General features: G+C 33.1%; 1 non-coding gene across 1 annotated transcript; it reads right to left on the bottom strand.

The window, feature by feature from the left end:
* Positions 1 to 1,950: 1,950 nt before the first annotated feature.
* On the bottom strand, positions 1,951 to 2,073 carry LOC141680698 (small nucleolar RNA snoR111). Its single transcript, XR_012558392.1, has one exon. It is a non-coding gene; the product is annotated as a small nucleolar RNA snoR111 (small nucleolar RNA).
* Positions 2,074 to 6,000: the final 3,927 nt, after the last annotated feature.

The raw sequence follows: 6,000 nt of genomic DNA, 5'->3' as shown, positions 1-6,000 counted from the left end.
TTTTAGTTATATGATAAAAAATTAGAATAAAATAAATGTATTTGGTTTGCTATTTTAACAATCAACCAGAGGTTTGACCAGAATTTTTTACTTCAACACGGCTAGGCTTGTTTTGATGAAGAAATCCCGTGTTCTGCTCGTGTTCAGATCCGTTCAACTTGGCTCGTTAGTTATCGAGCTCGACCTCGAACATGAATTTTTGTTCAATAAGAAAGCTCAGCTCGGTTCGTTAGAAAAAAAAAAGTTAAAACTCAACTCGGTTTGATCAAAATTCGGCTCGGTTCGATTCGTGAATAGCTTTACCTATCGATATTGATAGGAAATAAACCTTAGTTTCATGAATATTTCACACATGGATGCAAAACCAAAAATTCAAACATGGAGGAAAAAACAAAATTTCAAAAATTCAGCCGAACATAAAACCTACCAATATTGTTAGGAAATAAACTTTAGTTTCACGAAAATTTCAAAGATGAAGCCAAAATCAAAATTTTAATTTTTTTGCCAAACTCAAAACCTACCAATATTGGTAGGAAATGAACCTTAATTTGACAAGAATTTCAAACATGAAGCCAAAACCAAATACGAAAATTTTAAATATTGAGCCAAAATCAAAGTCAAAAATTTAAAAATTGTGCCTGAACTTATAACCTACCAATATTTGTAGAAAATAGATGACTTGAACCTATAAACTACTATCTTTCTCTTTTCACTTTCATTTTCATCTACTCTACTAAAATTTCTGTTGTGCAAGACATGCCTGTACAATAACAAGACTAAGTCAAATTGACAACCTTAAGTACGTTGTATTATAATCTTAGTTTGCATTTTATATTTGTAACATTTAAAGTCTGTAAAAATGTCAAAGAGCAGACTGGAGTCTTTTTCTTTAAACAGTATCAAGCCTAAGAATTCTACGTGGAAGAAGGTCTAGAAGATCATGCCTCATAAGAATTATGAAGAAGCTTGGAGTTGAATAAATTTGTTTTGGGAAAAATTTTCTAAGTCAAGATCTCTACAAGTCACAGATTTAGTGTTATAGAGAAGTCATTTGAGAACTCCATAATGACTTATAGAGAACTCAGAAAAGCTACTAGAGAACTCAGAGATACCAACAAGCAAAATTGAAGACATGAAGATTGGAGATATCGACAAGTCATTTCTTCACTAGAAAACTCAGAGTTATCGATAAGTCAACATTCATTAGAGAATTCTGAGTTATTGATAAGGCAAATTTCACTAGAGAACTCAGAGATATCGACAAACCAAAATTCACTAGAGAACTCTGAGTTATCGACAAGTCAAATTTGACTAGAGAACTCTGAGTTATCGACAAGTCACTAAGTCACTAGAGAACTCAGAGATATCGATAAGCCAAAGTGAAGATATGAAAATGAGAGATCTCGATAAGCTAAGTTCTCTTATAGAGAACTCAAAGACCTATACAAGTCAAAAAAACAATAGAGTGATTAGAGATCTCGATAACCATTATACTTATCGAGATGTCAAGCTCTCTATATGCCTAACTGGAGATCTCGAGGTAAAATCTCAAAGTACAAATTGTAGACCAGTTCAATATCCAAGATTAACAATCAACAAACAATCCAACCAGTTGGATTGACAAGTCTACAAAAAGCAGCTTGAAGAGTGTGCAAGATCAAGGGTGAAGATTAACTGACAAAAGAAGATTAAAGTTAACACAGTATGCAAAGATATGCCGAGTCAGGATGGAGGATATACATTTCCTAAAATAGAATGATTAGTGATAACTTACTAAAGTAAATAGCATGTCTTATTTTAAACTGTGTAAACCAGCGGTTAACTGAGATATAAAGTTAACACTAGTCATTTGTTAGTGGTAATAATTTAGATAAAAAAATCTTGTATTTCTCTCAAGGAAGAAGTTAAGCTCTTTTTTTTTGCTAAATGATTAATTGATATTAAAAGAGAGTGTGGACAAGCAACAATCAAAGAGCCAATATAATGAGCTGACGAATGAAACGATATCTTGCCAGCTTCACTGTACCTCTTGTTTCTCGAAAATAAAGAGAATCAAATCTCTCATTTTGTAATCATGAAAAAGAGGATAATTAAATAATGACATTCAAAATTTCAGGAACGACTCTGTATACACAACGCATAAACTTTAATCAAAATAATTATGAGATGCCACTACAATTCTACATAGAAAAAAAACAAACAGAAGATTAGAGTTATGTTACGGCGGCCTCGTACAAAACCTACTTATGTATTTTGGGGAGATGACTATTAATACTGTATCAACAAAAAGCCTAGAAATTTTGTAGCAAAATATTCTTAATTTGAATATAAAATTAAGTGAGTTTTGAAAGATCTATGTTCACTGTTATTGCTTGTTTAAATTCAGCATTAACACATATCATTACAAGATTTACATTTACTTTGTTAAAACCATAAATACTTCAAGAAAAGCATAAAAAACACAAAAACACATTCACCCCCCCCCCCTCTATGTGTAATTCATTACCTAACTATTTCATTTCATAATTCCTTCATATTCTTCTTCTCTTTTGGTAAATATATTCATCTTCTTTATATTAGCCATCGATTATATATGTATGCATTTCAATCTTCTTGACATATTTTTAATCTTGATTGATTTATATATATATGTAATAACCTCTTTGTTTTTTACAATATGTGTTAATTTTTCATGTGTGTTAATGATTACTAACATTTATTTACTCTTCCTATATAGATTTTATTCATTTAAGGTCAAGAAAATGGAAAAATCAATGACAAAAATGAAGAAATTACGAAAAATGAAGTCAAAGGATTCAACAAAGACGAGAACTTCAAGATGGTTTGTCTAAACTTTTAAAATATCTATTAATTGTTGTAATGAATTATTATTTCTAATATTGAAAACTTAGAATGTAGGTGTAAATTTAACTTTTTGTTATAATTGTGATATGCCCGGATTGTGGTTTATGAGAAATTTTTAATTTTGGTTATTGTTGTTTGCTTATGATTTAGATATTTATGGATGTGTAATTTGTTCTACATTGATATTAATAATTTTTTTTAAAAAACGTACAACATTTTCTACCACATTCAAGCTATTTCCTACCGCATTCAAGCTAAACGGTTGTCGGGAATGGTTGGTAAGAATTGCTCATATCCATGCCTTCTGACATAAAACCTACCATTTGTCAATCACAACCTACCAAATCTAGTAGAAAACACGCACTCAAAAGCTATCAATTCTGGTAAGACAAAAGACTTACATGTGTCAACTGCCACGTGGCAGGACACGTAGCAAGATTTGTAAATGGGTCCACATGCCAACTCATCAGGTGGATCCCGATTTGTATAACATCGCAGCTGACGTGGCCGACCATGTGGCACGCCACATGGGCAGCCAGTTGGCAGGTGTGGCCCATTTGAGATACATGCACCAATTTCTATGAAATTATATTTTCGACTTGAGCAATTTCCACCAATTTACTTGATAGGAATTGACCCCTTTTATTTCCATATTATAGCCATTTCCTACCAAATTCATAGTAGGACTTCCTTGAAATTTTAATTAATCTGTTTGATTAAATCAATATTGAACTAGCCCATACAACCTGAATATTGAGGTATTTTTTTAGATATAAGGAAATATGTGAACATGGTTATATATAGGTATTGCGTGAAAATTAGTTTTAATTTTTGACGCATATCTATACAAGTTTAATCGAATATTATTAGTATTAACATTAACAACTGCATACTTTTTATTTAATTTCAAGGCACTATTGTTTTTACCATAATTTGTAGGTTAAGTGCTAAGTTTGGTTGATTGTACTAATTATGTAATGCAACTAAACTAAGAGCAATGTAATCGAAAATAACATGAAGAATTTTTTACGCGGAAAACCCGTAAATGGGAAAAAACCGCGGGTGGGATTGATTACCCAACCTAAATGTGATCCACTAGATATTCGAGGATGATTACAAAGAATTCTACATGATACATTGCCTTCATTACCTACTGAAACTATTGCTATCGAAGTGTATTTGACACTCGGTTTTTGGATGATTGTGTATTGCGAGTTGTTCTTCCTAATGAAAAAGATGAACTCGAGTTGTGTTTGTGTGTCGTATTGTTGCCTTAGTTATCATCCTGTTATCTTCAAATTAACCTCTCTTATCTTCTAGTTTGTTTTCTTCTTTTTCTCCAACCTCCCCTCATTTCTATCCCACTTCAAATTATGGTTGCAATCCTTGCTGCAATACTATACTGATTCTCCTACAAATTTGGACTATGGCTTGACAAAGTCTTCTGATTCTTCTCGTTGTTGGAATCTTTCTGTTGATGTTCAGGATGCCTTCTTACTCTTCCCGTCTCGACTTGTCCCTTGCATTCCTTGTCGTCCTTCCCTTGATCATGTTCTGTCATGACTGAAAATTGATATAACAATCGCCTCAGATTTTGTTAATTAAATAATTTAATTAACAAAATCTCCAATAATATCACTAATCAATATTGTAGATGTATGTTTGTAGCGTGTATAAATGAATCATTCAACTTCCCTTGATAAGAATGTGAACAGATTTTGTGATATACATGCATAGGCTCTTCATTTATCAAAAAACCCTTCCCAAGACTTATCAATAACTCCCTCTATTCCCTATATACTCTCATCCCCCAACTTAGACTCTTGCGTTGTATTCTCTCCTTAATCCCCACCTCCAGCAAAGCGAACTCTCCACATTCTCCTTAGAAACCCTTCTGATGCCAAAGAAAAATGTCAAGAGCTCTAACTCCCACAATTTTGCCCCTATTAACGCCCAGGCTGGAATTACCGATTGGATCGCCACTAGTCTACTTGACTCTAAATATAGCCTCCAAAGCTTTATGAAACCTGAAAAGTTTAAGGAGGCAAAGATGTTGTTTCACTCTAATGTTGTTGATGTTGTCCCTGTTCCTTCTGTTCGTGCTGATTTCTACAAAATAGGATGGGTATGTTTTTATTATTATCCTTTTGATGTTGGTCTTACATTCCCTTTTTCCAAGTTTGTGTCTGAGGTTTTGAAAACCCTTAATGTGTCACATGGGCAACTAATTCCCTTTGCATGGAGGACCCAAGCTTGCTTAGATGTTATTGATGTGAAGCATCATCTTGGAGTGAATGTTGAGGTTCTGAAGCACTGTTATTATTTGAAGAAATTTAGTGGTTGCCGAATTGGATTTAGCAATAAGAACACTGATGACCCGTTGATACTGAACAATGATACGGTTAATGATCATAACTGAAAGAAAGATTACTTTAATGAATAACATAGAATCAATGACTCGTTGATTCTACGTTGTTCATGTCAGTCGTCAATAGTCTGTACCTGGCTGTTGGCATCATGATCTCTGTTGGTAAGAGGGATTTGGTACCATAAACTAATTTTTATGGCGTCTGTCCTGTTGACGTCTTAGGGGTCATCCTGTCCGACCACAACACCCAAGGCAATTCGTCTTCCCACTTTCCTTTGCATGACGTCAGTTTCCTTTTAAGATTGTTGATTATGATCTTGTTGCTCGATTCAGCCTGTCCATTGGCTTGAGGATATATTGGTGTCGACTTAATCAAGTTGATATTCCAATGTGTTACTCCCAAACAATCTAACAAAGAATTATAGAAGGGGGTTGAATGTAATTCTTAATACTTTTTCATTTTTAAGAATAGTTCTACTATGACTATATAATTGTGTTTGATTTGGCTATGGTGCGGAATGAAAGGATTTATAATGAAATCAAAATACAAAGTAATCAAATACAAGTATTTAAAAACTTTATGGTGGATTGAACTTGTTTACCTGAGATATATATTAAGTAGAGAACTTTGTGTTATAATGTTGTACAGAGCTGCTTACAAGTTGAACTACAAGAACAGAGAAATTCTTTACAAATTTTTCTTTTTCTATTTCTCTGGTAATTGCTTACTAACTTGGATAAAGTTCTACTTGCTACACTTGGTTTAT

Source organism: Apium graveolens, chromosome 1 (assembly GCF_009905375.1).
Source record: "Apium graveolens cultivar Ventura chromosome 1, ASM990537v1, whole genome shotgun sequence".
Taxonomy (NCBI): domain Eukaryota; kingdom Viridiplantae; phylum Streptophyta; class Magnoliopsida; order Apiales; family Apiaceae; genus Apium; species Apium graveolens.
Note: the sequence above shows the minus strand (reverse complement) of the source record. Positions and strands in the feature narration are given on the sequence as shown.